Raw genomic sequence first — 22,124 nt, 5'->3', positions numbered from 1 at the left:
ACTGAACCCATCAGTGCTGATGCCGAATCGAGGATGCCTCGGATCTGCCGCTTTGTCAGCATGTAATTCATCAAACTTTTTCCACGCAACACCATCCGATGTGTGTACCATCATCAGATTCCCATCTGCATCTAGTTCGGTTCTTTTGCCTGTTTTGTGCCATGTCATCTGTCTGGCCATCTCTTCGACCATGAAAAGACGTTGAAGTCTTGGTACGATTTGCATATACCGAAGAACACTAACGGGGATTTTGGTCTGTGTCTTCTCACCCATACCGTTGTCTACCACAATATACATGGAAGACTTGCAAATGGGATAATAGTTCAAGTCCACATAGTCAAGCCTAAATAAGGCACAACCTTTCTCACAGGCATGTATCTTCTCATAGGGCATCTTCAGTGCACGGAGGATTTTGTCCGACTGGTATAGGTTTGCAGGCATTACATGGCCTTTGGGTAGAAAGCGTCCAAATACTGTCATAATTGCGTCGTAGCATTCTCTGCCCAAGTTGAACTGAGCCTTCAGAGCCATTACTTGTGAGATAGCATCCAACTGACAAAGCTCAGTGTGCTTGTGGAGCGGACGTTTTGAAGACTCCAACATTTCATTGATGGCCTTTGCAGATTCCTCCATCTCTTCATCCGAATCCCGAGCATCATCATAGTATTGCACCATGTTTTCCATCCCGGTACCATGCTCGTCGGTGCAACGACGATCCACCTCAGCTCGGTCACGTTGGTCAGACTCACCATGAAATGTCCACACCTTATAACCGGGCGTAAAACCATTCTTCTGCAGGTGTTTACCCATTTCAGCCTCTGTCCTCTTTTCCCAATTGCCGCATCGGAAACAGGGGTACCAAGTTTTCCTCTGGCCATTTGCAAATGCGGCTTGCACAAACCCCTTGGTTTTTGTGAACCATTCAGCGCTCCATTTGTTCTGACCAGTGTGACCGGTATACATCCACGCACGATCACTCATCTTGACTTTCAGAGCTACTGGACACACAACAATTATATATATAATTCACCATGTATATATTCATCAGTTGATCTACTTTGTCAATTTTATTACGTCCATGCAACCTACACTCTAATAGGTAATGATAGGTCCTAATCCCACCCGAGTATGTGTAGATTGGGTTCATTTTCCCATGCCATACTCCGGATCCGACGCAAAATTTCTGCAACACCTCCCCGCTGTTCTCCTGATACACGTCTCTGCAATAAACAGATAGGATGTGTACCTGGAGAACAACAGGGGAGGCACTGACGAAATTTATGCGTCGGATCCGGAGCAAAGCATATGGGAAAACGAACCCAATCTACACATACTCGGGCTGTCCATGGATAGCGTTGGACAATTTGAAAGAATCAAGGTTATAAATATGCAAATGCATGCATATTTATAACTATGACGCTTTCGAACGGGAGACACATGTTGGTTATGCATACTGATGATTCAAGACACATATATAGCTAGCTATCAAGTTTCATCGGAATAGATCAAATAATTAATGGGGGAGGAGGACATGTCATTTCTGCCCACCCACGAACGAAGGGGCACAACTCATCAAACGCACGGCGAGGTCGTCGAACACCAAATCTCGCAGCGATGAAACAACTGCACATTTAAAACTACCCGATCAACACAATTATATATGATGTTTTTCACAACAAAATCGAAAATATATGACCTAACTAATAATTCACAAATATATGACCCCGTCGGCCTCTGGATCGGGGTCGGGGTCGGTGTCGGGGTCGGGGTCGGGGTGTCGGGGTCGGGGTCGGGGTCTCGGGGTCGGGGTGCCGTGTCGGGTCAGGTTTTTCCCCTCTTTTTCCCTTTTCTTCTTCTTCCTCTTCTTCCTTTTCTTCCTTTTCTTCCTTTTTTTCCTTCTTCTTCTTCTTCTTCTTCCTCCTTTCCTTTTTCCTCTTCTTCTTCTCCCCCTCTCCTCTTTCTTCTTCTTCTTCTTCTTCTTCTTCTTCTTCTTCTTTTTTCTTCTCCTCCTCCTCCTCTTCTTCTTCCTTTCCTTTTTTCCTCTTCTTCTTCTCCTCCTCTCCTCTTTTTCTTCTTCTTCTTATTTCCTAAACCTAAAACTAAACCTAAATCTAAAACTAAAACTAAAACTAAATCTAAACTAAACATAAACCTAAAACTAAAAAAACAGAAAAAAGGAAAAAACTAAATCTAAACCTAAAACTAAACTAAAACTAAACCTAAACCTAAAACTAAACCTAAAACTAAAACTAAATCTAAACTAAACATAAACCTAAAACTAAAAAAACAGAAGAAAAACAGAAAAAAGAGAGGAGGTAGAGCTCACCTGGGGCAGGGCCGGTGGAGGAGGTGGCCGCTGGAGGAGGGGGGCGGGGCGGCCTGGGCCGGCGGCGCCGGGCGGCAGTCGCGACGGGGCCAGGGCCAGGGCGGTGGTGCACGGGAGGGGGGGCGCCGTGGGGCCGGGGCGCGGCGGCGCCGAGACGGCAGGACGGCGGGGGCGACGGGGTGGGGGCCGGTGGGGCGCCGGGTGGTGGGGCGCGGGGGGGGGGGGGCGGTGCCGGGGCGGAGGATCGCGGGGGGACGGGGCGCGGTGGCGCCGAGACGGCAGGGCGGCGGGGGCGACGGGGCCGCGGTGGCACCGGTGCGGGGGGCCGGTGGGGCTGCAGGGTGGTGGGGCGACGGGGCGGCGGGGTGGTGGGGCGACGGGGCGGCGGAGAGTGGTGGGGGCGGCGGCGCGCGTGTGAAGAGGGAGAGAAACAGAGAGAGAGGGGTGGGGTGGGGCGCGGCCGCCGTTAGATAGGTTAAATCTTTGCCGTCCGCCCCCCTTTGCCGTCCGCTTTTTTGCTCTTTGCCGTCCGCTAGCGAACGACAAAGAGGGGGGGCGTTAAGTTTTTTTTGAGCAGCTCGTCAGTGGGGCCCCTCCCTCTTTGCCGTCCACTAGCCGACGAGAAAGCTTCTTTGCCGTCCGCTAGCAGACGACAAAGAAAGGTCTGATGGCAAATATGATCTTTGCCATCAGCCAGTTCGTTGCCATCTGTTTTTTGGAAACGGACAACAAAGACCTCCTTTGCCGTCAGCTAGCAGATGGCAAAGAAAGGGCTGATGGCAAATCCTCTGATTCCAGTAGTGTAGTTCTTCCACACATCTAGATCATGTCATCTTCCTCCTCCTCTCACGCCATGGCCATGCCCTCGCTCGCCTCCCTCGGCCACACCATCACGGAGAAGCTCATCCGTGACAACTTCCTGGTGTGGAAGGTCCAAGTCCTTCCGCACGTCAGGGCCGCGGTGATGATGCGCTACCTTGACGGCTCAATCAAGGAACCCGCTGCTGTCATCGTCACCGAGAAGGAGACCAATGGGAAGAAGGAGACCTTCGAGATGCCCAACCCGGAGCATGCGATCTGGGTCACCCAAGATCAACGAGTGCTCACGTTTTTGCTTGCGTTCCTGTCCCGTGAGGTTTTGATGCAGGTGTCCAATCACACCACGGCCACGGGTGTCCGGCAAGCTCTGGTCGAGAGCTTCTCCGCGCAGTCCAGAGCACGTCAGATCCAACTCCGCTCGGCGATCGGCAATGCCCGCAAGGGCGATATCTCCGCTTCTGCTTACTTCACGAAGATGAAGGGGCTCGCAGACGAGCTTGCTGCTGCAGGAAAGCCCCTCGAGGAGGATGATATCGTCTCGCACATCCTCGAGGGCCTTATGCATGAGCCCGACTACAACGGGTTCGTCACCTCCATCTCCACGCGTGCTGCCACCGATCGGTCTCAGCGAACTCTTCTCGCTGCTGCACTCTGCGGAGGCCCGGATCACCGCCTAGCATGCCGCCTACACCGCTCACCACTCCGCCAACCTTGCTGCAAAAGGTGGTCGCGGTGGCTACGGCGGCGGACGCGGTGGTCAGGGTGGTGGACGTGGAGGCTACGGTGGGGCAACTACCATGACAACTCAAGCAACGGTGGTGGCGGCGGTGCGTCGCGGCAGCACAACGGTGACCGCGGTGATCGCGGTGACCGCAAGCGCTGTCAAATCTGCAAGGAGGAGGGCCATGGTGCGTGGCGCTGCAGGAAGCGGTTCGATAAAGGCTTCAACAACAACATACTCAACCCTGTTGGCGGCGGTGGTGGCGGACGCGGCGGTGGTGGGCGCGGTGGCGGCGGCGGTGGTGGCAACCAGCGCTCCGCCAACTCTGCCCACTCCTACGGCGTGGATATCAACTGGTATCTCGACACTGGCGCTACAGATCATGTTACCAGCGAGTTGGAGAAGCTAGCCATGCGTGATCGCTACACCGGCACCGACCAAATCCATACGGCAAGTGGGCAAGGTATGGACATAGCACATATTGGACATTCAGTACTATCTACTCCCTCCGGTTCCTTGCACCTAAACAACATCCTTCATGCTCCTAGTGCCGACCAAAGTCTCCTTTCAGCCTATAATCTTATGCAAGATAATGATGTTTTTATTGAACTTCACCCTGAATTCTTTCTTGTTAAGGATCAGGCTACCCGAGAACAATTCTGCAAAACAAGAGTAGATGGGGCTTGTTCCCCATGACCGGACGGCAAAGTGCCCCTTCACGCCAAGTTCTTGCTGCCATCAAGCCCTCCACATCTCGGTGGCACAAGCGCCTAGGGCACCCTGCTCTTCCGGTAGTTCAAAAGATCCTACATGATTTCAACCTTCCTGTTTCGAATAAACAAGATCATCTTCTAGTGTGTGATGCATGTCAGATGGCCAAGAGCCATCAGCTACGTTATACTCGTTCAACTAGTGAATCTACAGCTCCTTTAGAGCTGATTTTTTCAGATGTTTGGGGTCCTGGATCCGTCTATGTAGGAAGACAAAAATACTATGTCAGTTTTATTAATGATTTTAGCAAATTTAGCTGGATACATTTGCTCAAAAATAAATCTGATGTCTTTGAGAAATTTCGTCTTTTCCAAGCTCATGTTGAACGTCTCTTTGATCGCAAGATTATTGCCATGCAAACCGATTGGGGTGGGGAGTACCAATGGTTGAGCTCTTTCTTTGAACACATTGGCATCACACACCACATTTCTTGTCCACATGCTCATCAACAGAACGGCTCTGCTGAGCGAAAACATAGGCACATCATGGAAGTTGGTCTCTCCTTACTCGCTCATGCATTCATGCCACTTAAGTTTTGGGACGAGGCTTTTCTCACTGCGGTCTATCTTATTAACCGTATTCCTAGTAGAGTTATCAAGAACCAAACGCCTCTAGAACGACTCTTTGGCACCAAGCCCAACTACTCCTTTCTCCGCATTTTTGGGTGTGCCGTTTGGCCAAACTTGCGTCCTTTTAACAAGCACAAGCTCGAATTTAGGTCCAAGCAATGCGCCTTCCTAGGGTACAGTACCCTTCATAAAGGCTACAAGTGTCTTGATATCTCCTCCGGTCGTGTGTATGTGTCTCGGGATGTCATTTTTGATGAGCAAATTTTCCCTTTCGCAAGCCTTCATGCTAATGTCGGCGCTCAACTCCGCCAAGAACTGCTCCTTCTACCCTCTCATCTTCTGCCATCTCCTGTTTTCACACAAGAGGGTGCTGATTTTACTGCTGACAATATGTCCTTGTCCAACGCTAATGACCCAGCTGAAAGTGTGCAAGAAACAGGGCAGCCAAACTTTGCCGATTTTGGTGAAAATTCCTATGATTTTATGCAGCAAACTGAGGGTGTTCATGCAGCCACAGAAGATCCAGTGGCCTCGGGATCGGCTGCTGCCACCGCGCCAGGCGAATCGGCCGCGGGATCCGCGCCCGCAGCAGCGTCAGGCGAATCCTCGCCGGGATCCGCGCCAGCTGACAGGCGACCAGGCGGGCGGCCTATCCCGCTATCTCCTGGTGGGCCAGCCAGGTGCACTCCCGTGCTGTCCCTGGCCTCGGCGGGCGTGCGGTCCCCTGGTGGGTCGGCTGACCTGTTAGGGCACGGCCCACCTGGCCCCCACGAGGCGGGGCGCTCGGACTCTGGCGCGGCGCGATCTTCCTCGAGGCTCGCAACCGCTCCGGAACTGCCACTTGGCAGTTCGTCACCAGCTGCCGCACCAGATCCGCCTGGGTCGCTGCAGGAGGGAGATTCGGGATCTTCTACGTCTGACTCCGTGGTATCATCTACACAAAATCGTCTACAGCTTCAGCATGCTCAACCAGCTCCGCCTCCTCCTGCCCGATCACATACTCGGTCGCAAAGTGGGATTGCCAAGCCCAAGGTATATAAAGATGGTTGTGTTCGTTGGGGCTCTTTTTGTGCCACAGGTGAACCCAAGAGTCCGCAGGATGCTCTTACTAACCCCAAATGGAAGCAGGCCATGGATGAAGAATTTTCAGCCCTCATTGCAAACAAGACATGGCACTTAGTTCCACCGGTCAGAGGGAGAAATGTGATTGACTGCAAATGGGTGTACAAGGTAAAACGCAAGTCTGATGGCACGATTGACAGGTACAAGGCACGTCTTGTGGCAAAAGGCTTTAAGCAAAGGTATGGAATTTGATTATGAGGATACCTTTAGCCCTGTGGTTAAAGCTGCTACTATTAGGTTGATTCTTTCAATTGCAATATCTAGAAACTGGTGCATGAGACAACTAGATGTGAAGAACGCGTTCTTGCATGGTGTTCTGGAAGAAGAGGTGTTTATGAGGCAGCCTCCTGGGTATGAGAATTCAGCTTTACCATGACATGTCTGCAAGCTTCATAAGGCAATTTATGGTTTAAAACAAGCACCCAGAGCTTGGTATTATCGTCTGTACTCCAAACTACAGTCTCTTGGTTTTTCTGCTTCTAAGGGAGATACCTCGTTGTTCTTTTATCATCGACATGGAGTAACCATTTTTATGCTCATTTACGTTGATGATATTATTGTCACCAGCTCCTCTCCTAGAGCAGTTGATGCCCTCCTTCAGGATTTGCGCATGGATTTTGCTCTCAAGGATTTGGGTAGCCTTCATTTCTTTCTTGGGATCGAGGTGAAGCATATGGCTCGTGGCATTGTTCTATCCCAAGAAAAGTATGTACAAGATATCCTTGAGCGGGTGGGCATGAAAGGTTGCAAACCTTCTCCGACCCCTTTGTCTACCTCAGAGAAGTTGTCTCTTCATGATGGAGAGGCCCTTGGAGCTGAAGACTCCACCAGGTACAGAAGTGTGGTTGGAGATTTGCAGTATTTGACTTTAACCAGGCCTGATATACGCTTTTCAGTCAACAAAGTTTGCCAGTTTGTTCATGCACCCACTAGTGCTCATTGGACAGCAGTGAAACGAATCCTTCGGTATCTCCAGGCAAACAAGAGTTACACTAGTAGAAAAGGGGGCAATGGTCCAGGCCGGGTCAGCCCATTAGTCCTGGTTCAATCCAGAACCAGGACCAATGGGGGCATTGGACCCGGTTCGTGATCCCCGGGGGCCGGCCGGGCCACGTGGGCCATTGGTCCCGGTTCGTCTGGACCTATTGGTTCCGGTTGGTGGGACGAACCGGGACCAATGCGCCTCGCTCCTGGCCCACAACCATTGGTCCCGGTTGGTGGAGTGAACCGGGACCAAAGACTGCCCTTTAGTCCCGGTTCGTGGCACGAACCGGGACCAATTAGTTGCCTATATCTAACCCTCGCCCGCGAGCAGAGCACTCCCAGTGCTCTGTTTTTCGTGGCCGGCAAGGGGAGAACTTTGTGGTGCTCTAGCTCACCTCCTATGCACACGAGGTGTTCGATGGAATGCCCGAGCCACACTACTTAAGGTTTCTCCTCTCCAAGCTCGACCGCCAAGCTCCATTTTCCTCAATATTTATCTAGGTTTAGCGGTCCGTCACGCCCCGTCCCCGTCTTCACCGCCATCGATCACCCGCGCTGATCTCATCGCCGGCACTACCGTGGTGAGCCTCTTGTTCTTATCTTCTTTCTGAAAGGAAAAATATTATTACTTGTTTGTTTAGATAGATACTTGTATTATTTTCTTACTTTTATTATTGCATCTTATATAGTGCGCCGATGGTTTTGGTATCCGCCCCCGTCGGCCCTCGTCCTGTCTATGATTCAGATGTGGTATATATTATCTTTTCATAACTATTGGTTCATTTATTGTTTATGAAAATTATGCCGACCAACGTGACATAGATTTTATTTATCTAGGAGGTTGTTGAACCGGAAATTCCAACCGACCCTATTGTCGAGAGGTTAAATTTAGTTGAAGAAGAAAACAATTTGTTGATGGAAAAAATTAGAAAAATTGAGGAGGAGAAGATGATATTGGAGTTGCATGTTGCGGATGTCGTCGATGATCACAAGATCAAGATGGATGCAATGCGCTTGAAGATGAGAAAGATTAGAAAATATGCCATTCATACCGAGGCTTGGTATCATTATGCCGTTGGATCAGTTGTTACCTTGGTTGCGATTATGATCGCATTTGTTTTCGCATTGAAATGTTTTACATAGTTTCAATGTATGGTTTAATTAATTTAGATGCTCTGCAGAGCTTTATGTTGTTAGATGAGAACTATGTATCTACTTTGGTTTTAATGCGATGATGAACTTCTATTAATTTGGTCACTTAATTATCTATTCATGATGTTCTGTAATGATTTTTGACACACTTAATTATATATAATGCACGCAGATGAACCAGCAATGGATGTACGGTTCAAGACACACCTCTGAGTACATTAAGGGAGTGCATGATTTTCTCGAAGTGGCTAAGACAAACAAGCAGAATGGTTTTATGTGTTGTCCATGCCCTATATGTGGGAATACGAAGTCTTACTCTGACCGGAAAATCCTCCACACCCACCTACTTTACAAGGGTTTCATGCCACACTATAATGTTTGGACGAGGCACGGAGAAATAGGGGTTATGATGGAAGACGGCGAAGAAGAAGAGTACGATGACAACTATGTGCCCCCAGAATACGGTGATGCTACTGAAGATCAATAGGAACCAGACGATGTGCACGATGATGCTGCAACGGGCGAAGCTGCTGAAGATCAAGAGGAACCAGACGATGTGCCCGATGATGATGATCTCCATCGGGTCATTGTCAATGCAAGGACGCAATGCGAAAGTCAAAAGAAGCTGAAGTTCGATCGCATGTTAGAGGACCACAAAAAAGGGTTGTACCCCAATTGCGAAGATGGCAACACAAAGCTCGGTACCGTACTGGAATTGCTGCAGTGGAAGGCAGAGAATGCTGTGCCTGACAAAGGATTTGAGAAGCTACTGAAAATATTGAAGAAGAAGCTTCCAAAGGATAACAAATTGCCCAACAGTACATACGCAACAAAGAAGGTCGTATGCCCTCTAGGATTGGAGGTGCAGAAGATACATGCATGCCCTAATGACTGCATCCTCTTCCGCGGTGCGTACAAGGATCTGAACGCATGCCCGGTATGCGGTGCATTATGGTATAAGATCAGACGAGATGACCCTGGTGATGTTGACGGCGAGCCCCCCAGGAAGAGGGTTCCTGCGAAGGTGATATGGTATGCTCCTATAATACCAGGGTTGAAACGTCTGTTCAAAAATGGAGAGCATGCCAAGTTGATGCGATGGCACAGTGAGGACCGTAAGAAATACGGGAAGTTGAGAGCACCCGCTGACGGGTCGCAGTGGAGAAAAATCGAGAGAAAGTACTGGGATGAGTTTGCAAGTGAAAGTATGGTTTGCTTTAAGCGCGGATGGCATTAATCCTTTCGGGGAGCAGAGCAGCAATCACAACACCTGGCCCGTGACTCTATGTATGTATAACCTTCCTCCTTGGATGTGCATGAATCGGAAGTTCATTATGATGCCAGTTCTCATCCAAGGCCCTAAGCAACCCGGCAACGACATTGATGTGTACCTAAGGCCATTAGTTGAAGAACTTTTACAGCTGTGGAATGGAAAGGTGTACGTACGTGGGATGATGCACGTGACGAAGAACCTTTGCGTGAATCTGCTAGGCTTCTTGGGCGTGTATGGGAAGACAAAAGATACAGCTGAGGCACGTGTGGACCTAAAATTTGCACGAAAAAGACGGCATGCCTCCAAAGCAGTATGATGGTCCTGCCAGCTATGCTCTTACCAAAAAAGAGAAGGAAATCTTCTTTGAATGCCTGCTTAGTATGAAGGTCCCGACTTGCTTCTCGTCTAATATAAAAGGAATAATAAATATGGCAGAGAAAAAGTTTCAGAACCTAAAGTCTCATGACTGCCACGTGATTATGACGCAACTGTTTCCGGTTGCATTGAGGGGGCTTCTACCGGAAAACGTCCGATTAGCCATTGTGAAGCTATGTGCGTTCCTCAATGCAATCTCTCAGAAGGTGATCGATCCAAAAATCATACCAAGGCTAAGGAGTGATGTGGTGCAATGTCTTGTCAGTTTCGAGCTGGTGTTCCCATCATCCTTCTTCAATATCATGACGCACGTCCTAGTTCATCTAGTTGACGAGATTGTCATTCTGGGGCCCGTATTTCTACACAATATGTACCCCTTTGAGAGGTTCATGGGAGTCCTAAAGAAATATGTCCGTAACCGCGCTAGGCCAGAAGGAAGCATCTCCATGGGCCATCAAACAGAGGATGTCATCGGGTTTTGTGTTGACTTCATTCCTGGCCTTAAGAAGATAGGTCTCCCTAAATCGCGGTATGAGGGGAGACTGACTGGAAAAGGCACGCTTGGAAGGGACTCAATAATATGCAGGGACGGATATTCTTGGTCTCAAGCACACTACATAGTTCTACAGAACTCTACCTTGGTGACCCCGTATGTCGATGAACACAAGAACAGTCTGCGCTCCAAACACCCGGAGCAGTGCGACGACTGGATTACATGTGAACACATCAGGACTTTTAGCAGTTGGTTGGAAGCACGTATCAGAGGTGACAACACTGTTTGTGATGAGCTGTACTTGTTGTCCAGGGGACCATCTTTGACTGTATTGATTTGGAAAGGATACGAGATAAATGGGAATGCATTTTACACGATTGACCAAGATCAAAAGAGCACCAACCAAAACAGCGGTGTCTGCTTTGATGCAACAACCGAGAGGGGAAAGGACACATATTATGGTTACATAGTAGACATATGGGAACTTGACTACGGAGTAGATTTTAAGGTCCCTTTGTTTAAGTACAAATGGGTCAATCTATCAGGAGGCGGGGTACAGGTAGACCCACAGTACGGAATGACAATAGTGGATCTGAAAAATCTTGGGTACACTGACGAACCATTCGTCCTAGCCAATGAACTCCTAGAACCAGATCGCATGAAAGCAATTCAAGAGGAATTGGCGGGATTCTTTCTTGACCACGTCATCAATAAAGCCGGAGAATACCATGTGGAAATTGATTTCAATTGCTAGGGGATTGTAATTACAAGAGATCTTATACATATGGTACATGCATGTATGTAGCCAGTAGCGTCAGATACTTGTTGTTCGACCAATCTCTCGGAGAAGGAGAGAGGTCGATCGATCACTTCTCTCGGTATGCATGAACTTCTGTACTGAATGGTTCTCTCGATCACTTATGTATATATAGTACGTAGATTCGACCAAGCACGGACATAAGAGAGGACACTTCTCTCTATTAATTAGCTAGCTAACACAATATATGAAACACGTAAATTAACCCCCCAAACCCCCCAATCCCCCCTCCTTTCAAAAAAAAATAACAAAAACCCCAACCAATGGAATGCTGACGCGTGAATGCTTTTTGGTCCCGGTTGGTGCCACCAACCGGGACCAAAGGCCCCTGACTGGGCTCGGCGCACAGAGCCACGTGGAGGCACATTAGTCCCGGTTCTTGTTTGAACAGGGACTAATGGGTGGAGGTATTAGTAACGGCCCATTAGTCCCGGTTCATGAACCGGGACTAAAGGCCCTCACGAACCGGAACTATTAGGTGTTTTTCTACTAGTGTTATGGTCTCACACTTGCCAAGTCAGATTCTATACTTGTCAGTGCTTTTTCAGATGCAGACTGGGCAGGATGTCCTGATGATCGGCGGTCCACTGGAGGCTTTGCAGTGTTCTTTGGTGGTAATCTGGTTTCTTGGAGTGCACGTAAGCAAGCCACTGTGTCCAGGTCAAGCACAGAAGCTGAGTACAAAGCCTTAGCAAATGCCACTGCTGAAATTATTTGGGTGCAAAATATGTTGACAGAATTGGGTATTCGTCATTCACCTGCAGCCTCACTTTGGTGTGACAATCTTGGAGCTACGTATCTCTCTGCCAATCCTATCTTTCACGCAAGAACAAAGCACATTGAGATTGATTATCACTTTGTTCGTGAAAGAGTTGCTAACAAGCTTCTAAATATTCGGTTTGTTCCTACTGGTGATCAAGTAGCAGATGGCTTTACTAAACCACTATCGCTGCGGCAGCTGGAGGTCTTTCGACACAATCTCAACTTAGATAGTTGTGATTGAGTGGGAGTGTTAAACATCATTGTACGCTACGGTACGTTATAAACCGTAGCTAGCTAGATATTGTGTGCGTGTTGTAGTTGGTTTAGGTTAGGTTGTTGAGATGAGATCTTGTAGATAACTTGAAGATCAATCCACACCTAACCTAACCTAACCTCCTTGTAATCTTGCCGCATATCTGGCCATATATACACGCAATGCGCCCCTGCCCCTCGCATGCGCTTCCAGCCTCCCTTTCACACTAATATCTTCACATCCAACGTGACTGGGATCGATCTGTTTTAGAAAGAAAAAAATAGGATTATCTTTGGAACGGGGGGAGCACGTTTTCCCTTGACGTGATGGGTTTAATTAGGTCCTAATCTCATAGGTCAATTGCAAATCAATCTAGGAAAGTAGGGTTCTACTCCATCCGTCTCATACTGTAAAACGTTTTTTAACATTGTACCGTTTTTCCTGAAAAATGACCTTTCTGAGCTCTAAATTAGCTTTGGTGGTTGACCGACCCACTAATGCCTGGTAGCCACTTGATATGACGTTTTGGCACTTCTGAGCGAGCTGTGACTGAATGGCCAGCAGAATTAGTGGATTTCCGTCGGGGTGATGCATCACAAGTGAGTGTTCGTTTGGGTTAAAGCAGGGGTGACAGTACCGCTAAACAAAGCCTTGGGCTAATCATGCCCCCCATGTTCTAGATCTAGGCTGTCTATTACAAAGTAGATCTGAGACAGTAGAATATCAGGCGATATAGTTAAATGAGGCTGCTGCAGGGTGCAGCAATCATCCTTGATTATCGTGCTTGCAATGATCCAAAGGCCAGAGGGAACAAACACAAGGAAGCAGCAGAGCAGGAGTCGGGCTCTGAATTTTATACAAGTGGGGGCCAAGATCGACCGGGAAGAAGAAGGTATCCGATGCCCTGGACGCTTGCTACTTGGAGCATACTGCTCGCCGCCGGATACCATCGTTAACCTTAACGACATCGTGATTTGTTGTTTCAAGTTTGACTGTCGAGATTTATGAAAATCATAGGCGTGCATTATTTTTTTAGATGGATGCTTGGAGTTCGCCGTCATCGTCGTGGTCTTCATCGGATGATTCCGACATTCAGAAGATGACTTTGCACGACGATGTCGATAACCTAGTGTTGTTGCATCTCGGGGACAAATTTTAATTTTGATTGAAAAGATATGGCACCAGCCTTAATGGTGCTTGCCACACCCTCTAGGCTTAGTCCGTAGATTTTCCTCCCCTCTGATTGCCGCTCCAGCGGCTGATGGTGGGGAGGGGAATCCCGTTGCCTTCGCTACATCTAGTAGTTTAGGTTACGATTTGTAGTCCTCACGGGTGTGGCACCCAGACGAATGGCGACGCTTCTTCTTCGCGTTTGTCTTTCGGATTTCGTCCATGGACGTAACAGATGGAGCTCCGGCGTAGATTCCTGCTATCCCTTTGGGGCGGCGAGGTTAGAGTTTCTTGCCGTGTGTGCGTGGCAGTGAGATTTGGTGTTAGTTGGTTCAGATCTATTCAAGGGTTCAACGGCGAAGACTGCGGTTTGGGGCGCTGGTCCTTAGGCATGTGCACGAAGACATCCAAGCTGTCATTCATAAGGTCAAACCGGCCGAAATCACTAATTAAGGAGTACTCCTTGCGGAGATCACTCCAACTTCACAGGTTGCGACAAGTGGCGCGCTGCATGTGCGCCACTTGTCGCAACCCGGGAGTTATCCCTTTTTTCGTAGATCCGTTTATTCAAAATGTTTTATCTCCTAAACCGTGCGTCGAAATCTCGAACCGCTTTCGCCATTGGATTCCTCGCGTCGAGATCTTCAAAACTAGATCTCATGTTGATAGGTTTTGACGAACTTTTTTTCACGAAAAACCCGGACGAAAAAAACCGACGAAAAAACCGAACCGGGAACACGGGTTTTTTCCCTTTCCGAAAGAGGCACGCCCGTGCCTCTGAGAAATCACAAGAAAGAAAAAAAAACAGAAAACACATTTTTTTTCCTTTTCCGAAAGAGGCACGCCCGTGCCTCTCGCGAAAGCACAACCGTGCCTCTGGCGGAAGCAAAACCGTGCCTCTCGCGAAAAAAAACAGAAAACGCGTTTTTTTCTCTTTCCGAAAGAGGCACGTCCGTGCCTCTCACGAAAGCACAACCGTGCCTCTGGCGGAAGCAAAACCGTGCCTCTCGCAAAAAAAACAAAAAACGCGTTTTTCCCTTTACGAAAGAGGCACGCCCGTGCCTCTCGCGGAAGCAAAACTGTGCCTCTCGCGAAAGAAAAAAAACAGAAAACACATTTTTTTCCCTTTCCGAAAGAGGCACGCCCGTACCTCTCGCGAAAGCACAACCGTGCCTCTCGCGGAAGCAAAACCGTGCCTCTCGCAAAAAAAAACAGAAAACACGTTTTTTTCCGTTTCCAAGAGGCACGGCCGTGCCTCTTGCGAAAGCACAACCGTGCCTCTCGCGAAAACAAAATCGTGACTCTCGCGAAAAAAATGCATTTTTTTCCGCAATTTTTTTGGGTCGAAAAGCTAGGAAAGACCGGTAAAAAACCAAAACGTCAAAAAAAACCAGAAAAAAAAACCTTTTAAAAAGTCGAGAACGCGTGCGTAAAAATAAAAAAAAATAAAATCCGGAGGGAGCGTCCAGAACGCGACACGTGACGAATGGCTGTGAGTGCGCCAAGTGGCGCTGATCGTTGCGAGACTCCCGAAGGAGCGCTCGTTAATTAGTTGCTCCCGAAACTGGCTCCGGTGGGGGAGCGGCAACAGCCATACGTCAGCGGCTTTTTTTGACGGCGATAGTGGTCATTTCGGTGGACTAGAGACCTCGATATAATTTTTATCATTTTTAAGGTGCTATGTACTTTTGATGGACCTTTAATTATTTTATAATAGATATGAATCTTTGTTAGCAGAAAAAGATAGCTCTTTCTTCACGCGAAAGGAAGCGAGGCCAGGCAGTGGAAGAAGCAGTAGAATTTGGCTAGAGTAGCAGTAGATCGACCACCAGACGCGTACGTACATAGCATGTGGTGGTGTATGATATCCCTTCATACCACGCTGGGGCTTGGGGTCCTCGCACCTGCTCATGAAAGCATACAGGCCAACCTACATCATATCGTACACAAATACTTAAACATTTGTGTACAACTACCACTTGGCCTTTACCCTTTAGTACGGATCTGGATCATGTCGAGCTTGTTTTCTTTTTCAAATCATGGCACGTACACGTAGAGGCACGGCGACGTGGGTGCCATTGGGCGCTTTGAGTAAAGATGACTTCAGATAAATCTAACATATAAAGCCTCAAGAAGTGCTAGGCACAACCAATGCCTCGAGCGCACGGTACCACGCGAGGAAAAAAAACCACCGCATCGCGCCGTGCGTGGGGGGCGCAGCGCACCACGCGAAGGAAAAAACCACCGCTTTGTGGTGAGCCCCGCGCCCGTCCGCTTTCTCCTCCATCCCCTCGTCTCCAACCCTAAAATCTTTTCCCCCTACAGCCTCCTCATCCCCTCCACTACCTCGACAATGGTGGCGGCGGCCCCCTCTGGTGGCGGAGGAGGAGGGGGGAGATGGTGGCGCGGCGGCGACCTTCCCCTCACGCATCCCATCCCCCCTTGTCATCCCGGATCCCACCGGACCCGAGGCGTGCGGGAGCGGCGGCGACCTGCAAGGGAAGGGCAACGCTCGAATCGATCCAGCGTCATGGATCGGTCCCTGCGGGAGAAAGAGAAAATGAGGGAGAGAGAAGGAAGGAGAGAAAGGAGAAAGAGAGAGGAAAGAGGAGAGGGAGGTGCAGCGTTAACCGATGGCTCGCACGGTGGTGCGACAAACGGCGGCCTTAGTGGGTGTGCGACGACACCATGCAGCTCCTGTGCCGCGCAACCCTCTCCTCGCAGGCTCAACAGGAGGTTCCCGATCCAGCTCGGGCCGCTGCTACCTCTTCCTCGCCGCCCAACAGGTCGCCGTGCTGTGGGAGCAGGGTAGCATCGGGTCCACAGGCTGGGGTGGAGGCCTTCCCAACTCGGACTGCGCGTCCTCCTCTTCGCCGCATCATCGCCCTGGCCAGCTGAGCACCAACCCGACGGCGATGACATCCGATGCCAACACACCGAGGTGAGCTTCACCAAATACTCTCTCTCTATCTATCTATCTATCTCTACCTATCTCTTCATGCGGCCTCCTCCCTCTCTATAATCTTTCGAGATTGATTTTGTTTCCAGGTTATACTCCAATCAAACATGTGAATATTTACCAGAGTGCTTCAAGATCTATCCAATGATCCACTGCCGCTCTGCTGTTGGGACTAATTTGGACGGGAATGGTGATTTCATGGTTGATTATGGTTACTTGGTTCTTGCTCTTGGAGTTACTGTGAATACATTCAACACTCCTGGTGTGATGGAGCATTGCCGCTTTCTGAAGGTAAAATCCTGATTGGCATTGTGTGTCTCTTTACTGTTATGCTATTTCTCATGTTTCAATCCTGAGATGTAAGTTACAGTTTAATTCCTGCAAACTCTTGAGATATATGGTATTTGTACCGTGCAGTATTAGTCATATCTTGTGCTTACAGCCTCACATTGTAAATGTCAGGTAGTGGAGGATGCCCAAAAGATTCAGAAGAGCGTGATAGACTGCTTTGAAAAGGGTCACTTCCTAACCTCGGTGAAGAGGAGAAAAGGAAGATCCTTCACTTTGTGATTATCGGTGGTGGACCTACTGGGGTTGAATTTGTCGTGGAGTTGCATGATTTTCTTGTCGAAGATCTGCTGAAGCTATATCCTGCAATTGAAGAAAACTCTCAACTCCTACATGCGCTCCGCCTCTTCCTCCTTTTCATCGCTCAATAGGAGGCAGTTCGTCTGGCCGTGCAGCAGACCGCGTCCTCAGCAGGTCAGTGACGGCGGTTGCAGCTGGTGCACGATGGCGATTCCAATGACAACAGGAATCTGCAACTTGTTAGACTTCTTTGCAACCCCAACAAGGCCCTCATCTGCTTTGTCTACATATATGCATGATTTCTATGATTGGAATCAGATAGCACTAACTATGTGTCGGACTGCTTAAGATTTCTTAACTTTTGTACAGATGCCTTCTTGAGGCTTTGGCTAAAAATCAGTGGTGTACGTCACTCATCAGGTTGAGTTTTTACCAGTTGCTGATCTTATTATTCTGGTTATATTGTCATGAGTAAAAAAATAGTGCACTTCTTTTTGAGGAATCTTCATGCATATTTGTTCCATCCTTACAAAGTAATTGTACTTTAGGTAACTAATGACAGGCTAATGCCTTAAGCTGGGACATACAACAAAATATTTATTTTATGGGAGGAGTTTATGGAACCGAGTAGTGCTCATCAGGATGCTCTTGCAGCAATTGACACAATTGATGTGTCTAATGGAGCCAATGAATAACCTTGCCACCCTTCAGTATGGTCAGTTTTAATATATACTACAATTTCTGTATGCAAGAGTGACCTTCTACTGTTCTAAATGTAGTGTTCCGTTTAAAAAGAAATTCCATGTGCAGATTTAATGTGTACGATCGAACTATCTTTAGTTTATCAAGGTACTCTTTCTAATATTTTACTGTAATAGCGGGTTTTAGCGAATATTTAGTATTGAGGTGTTGATGACAGCAAACACTATCCTGCTTGTCTGTTTTCTAGACGTGTTTCTATATGCTTTTCAGTTGTTAGTTGTGATACTTTTTATTGTCTTTCGAAATTAAGATGTGCTCTGTATATGTGATGATACTATATACTTTCTACAGTTATTGAACTATATACTATTTTTTATTTATGCTTATGGAGTGCTTAGTTAATTGCTTGCAAGTAGATTTTATAGATACCAATAGAAATAGTAACTTGGGATTTATTTCTGTTCAACCTCTCTGATCTAGATGAGCAAAGCAACAACTTTGGCTTTATTTCTTTGTGATGAAGATAAGCAAAACAGTAACTTGGATTTTAATTCTGTTCTCTATGATGTAGATGAGCAAGATTTCTAACCTACAAAGTAATTTATTTTAGCATGGTTTTGTCACTATGATTGGTAATATGAAGTTTATTTATTCTAGGTTCCTATCTTTAGACAGTCACATCCACGTTCGTACTTTTAGAATAGTCGTTGCAACGGGGAAGAGCATTTCTGTAGTAGCAAGATATCACGACCCAATGGGCATAGGCCGAACCAACCACCATCACTATTGCTTCAGGATTAGATAGCCAACTTCTACTCATGAGGTGAGTTTGCTTACTCTACTTTCAGTGTACTGTGCAGATATGTTGGTTAGAAATTTTGCTATGTGCCTGTCAAGTTGATTAGATATGAAAAATATGCTCTATAATACCCACATAATACTTGTTTAAATTGGATTTTCCCTGGTTCACCAATGCACACATGAAACCGGTAATAAGAAGAGAATCACCTGATTTTTTTATAGTCTATTTTAGTAAGCATGTTCATAATATTAGGATAGTTTAATTTGAGAACAATTGGTTGGAGGAACGATGTAATTTGATACTCTGTTATGTCGATCTTCAGAGAAATTTGGTTTTTGGTTTTTCATTGATGTATGTTAATCTGTTGTGAATCTTGTTCTCTTAATCGACGTGTTTCCTTTGGCCAAATTATAATTTCTTAGCTTGCTCCATCCCATTTTTTTGTGTCCCTACCTTGACGATAAGTCCAGTAGTTCACTCGTCCTATTTATATATTTGACAGCTTCATTCTTCTCTAGCGTTGCAGCTATATTCGCACAGTGTCTCATATTATTTGGTCGGAGATTGCAATTATTTGGCTGATTCAAACTTACTTTATCTTCAATGGATTTGAACTCCAACCAAATTCAAGTGATGAAAGGTCAATTTTGTTCCTTTTGCTGACTTCCATCTATGGGATACATATTTTGAATACAACGCACTTTTAGGAAAGAAAGCTCCGCTCTTACAGCTACCTGACAACTCCATATCAGGCGGTCGCCGCGCCTTCCGGCGATCGCCGCGCCTCTCTGTCGCTGCTATGAGTTTTCTTAATTCAGAAAAATTGTGGGTTACATATTTTAAATACAATGCTTTTTTTAGGAAATAAAGCTTGGCTCACTGCTTGTCAACTACATGGTCATGATAAATATGGGTCCAAACATTATTCACGGTAATTTGGTAAAGAAAACAGATCAGACCTAAAGCCTATTTATCTTTGTTTCTCGATATATGCATACACCGCTATTCACTGGTAGTTTTGGAATAATCATCTTTTGTGTTACTGGAAGGTAGAAATACGGGAGATAGCACACACGCATTGGCATAGTAAATGTTTGAACCAGACCGTCCTAAAACCATTTCTTTACACTGAGCCCCCTACTTCCTAAAATATTTTCTTTTTAGTTTACTGAATATATTTTTCTTGCTTGAACTAGAACAGAGGAGCAAGCGGCAGAAGATTGTGACATTGTTGCTATTTGGAGACACATCAAAATACAGACAAGGTCCTGCATTTTGTGAAAGGTGGAATATTGAATCTTCTTGCACTGATCTAGAATGGATCGTGACTTCGCCCAAAAGTGAGGTATATTGAGCTTCTTGGCACATAGTTAGATATTGTTAGAAGTCCTGGTTGCAATTCGTTTTTTTTTTCATCTACCGGTAGCTCTTCTACTTCTGGTTCATACTTCCTAAAAGATTTTCATTTCAGTTTACTGAATATATTTTTCTTGCTTGAACTAGAACAGGGGAGCAAGCGGCAGAAGATTGTGACATTGCTGCTATTTGGAGACGCATCAAAATACAGACAAGGTCCTGCATTTTGTGAAAGGTGCAATATTGAATCTTCTTGCACTGATCTAGAATGAATCTGACTTCGCCCAAAAGTGAGGTATATTGAGCTTGTTGGCACATAGTTAGATATTGTTAGAAGTCCTGGTTGCAATTTGTTTTTTTTTTGCATCTACCGGTAGCTCTTCTACTTCTGGTTCATGGAATGAATATTCCATGTCTATAGTTTGTTGTATGCAATACCTATCAAGAAGGGATTTATTGCTGCAGATTGATATTTGAATTTTTAATAGATACATCAACTCCCAAAAGCATTACTAGGCTTGTTAAATGCATGCAGTATTGATCTTGTGGTTGAGAACCAATTTTTATTGCTATGTACAAGCTATATTTATTCCCAAAAAAATTATATGCATGTCAGGTTCAGAAATAATTTCTTAAAAACGAATGAGTTCAGAAAGATTAGTGAACCAAAAGGACTTAGAAATCATCAGTGAAACATTGCTGAATTTGTTAGATTGATGTCGCCTTGTTTATATATTCTTGAGATATAGTGCAATGTTTGATAGTTTGTCATGTAATCGTGTTGATTTTGCTGAACTAAGCATCTCTCGGTATATTTGTTAGAAAATGATTTTTAACACAATGTTTTGATAGCAAGTTATCCAAAATTAATACCTGAAGCAAGCGATAGAGTGTTTTTGTTCGTGTGGCATATTCAATCATTGGCAATATCATGAAATGGGGTACTTTGCCATATTGATATGTTTCACACACCATATGTTCATTTTCAATGCTGTAGAGGTTCTTTTTTAGTAACCGGTGTATCATGTTGGTGCAGTTACAACTATGATAATGCAGGGTATACTGCAGGGTCCACGATACCTTAGTAAGTAATTTTACTGCAAATATTGCAGGGTGTGGTGTTGCTTTCTAAACTTGACTCAGTATGCTACTCCAGACGCCTGTCCAGCCACCCTCAGCATGTGCTCCGCTCACCGGCGCTCGCCATTGCCCTGCATTGACCGAGGCATCGCTAGGAATCTCCTTTTCCTAGCCCAGGTTCCGGATGACAACTTATAGTCACATCACTACTGAAATCATATCTCGGGAGCTATCACCATCACTATTGTTTTAGTTATAGATCATGTAATTCATTTGAAATGCTTTCGATCTTCTCAGGTCAGGTGGGAACATATCATGGAATGCATTTGCTTTTTCTTCTTTGTGTCATTCAATTAAGTTCATAGGTGCTTAAGAAAATGGTCCATGCCTTCCTTTGTTTTTTGCTATTGATGCAAGTTGATTTATTTTCACTTTCAGGCAGCTAGGCAGATGGAGTTCTTCATTTGGACAAGTAAAATATGGCAACTTCTCGTTGTTTCTCACCTCACAGTTACCATGGAACTCTTGAATTGGTTAGAGCTACTCTCTTGAAAAACAAACCTATGTTTGAACCTCTGTCATGTATTTTTGTTTTTTATATCTTCCTGCAAAAGCTTTGGTCGAACTATGAAATTGCTACATGATTTCTTTTGTCGTATTTCTCTTTTGATTTGATACCTTGGTTTCCATCTCTATGCATTGTTTCTTCTACATTGTTTGTCTAGTTTCGCAAGAAGGATGCTTAAAGGTGCAACTCCTTCATTTATATAGCCATGCACGTTTCTTTTGCATGGTTAGTCCTATTATAAATTTTAGGTTCATATATACCATATTTCGGTGTGAATGCCAGTCTCTTGATTTTTACATTCCTGACAGCATTTGCTGCACATTCCATAATACTTTTGTTTTATATTCTGAACAATTGGATTGAATAGTTCAAGCCACATGTCTGATATCACATCTAAATTAAGTTGTCCTTTATGTGACGTGGGGTGCTGCCCGTGTAGTGGCTCCTCTTTCTCAAGTGGGC

The 22,124-nt window shown here is 46.3% G+C and overlaps 1 long non-coding RNA gene across 1 annotated transcript; it reads left to right on the top strand.

Moving 5' to 3' along the window:
- Nucleotides 1-19,889: 19,889 nt before the first annotated feature.
- Nucleotides 19,890-21,276, top strand: LOC123162449 (uncharacterized). Its single transcript, XR_006481286.1, has 3 exons — nt 19,890-20,003; nt 20,167-20,309; nt 21,127-21,276. It is a non-coding gene; the product is annotated as an uncharacterized lncRNA (long non-coding RNA).
- Nucleotides 21,277-22,124: the final 848 nt, after the last annotated feature.

The sequence above is a fragment of the Triticum aestivum genome, chromosome 7B, assembly GCF_018294505.1.
Source record: "Triticum aestivum cultivar Chinese Spring chromosome 7B, IWGSC CS RefSeq v2.1, whole genome shotgun sequence".
Lineage (NCBI taxonomy): Eukaryota > Viridiplantae > Streptophyta > Magnoliopsida > Poales > Poaceae > Triticum > Triticum aestivum.
This window is presented reverse-complemented; position numbering and strand designations above follow the sequence as displayed.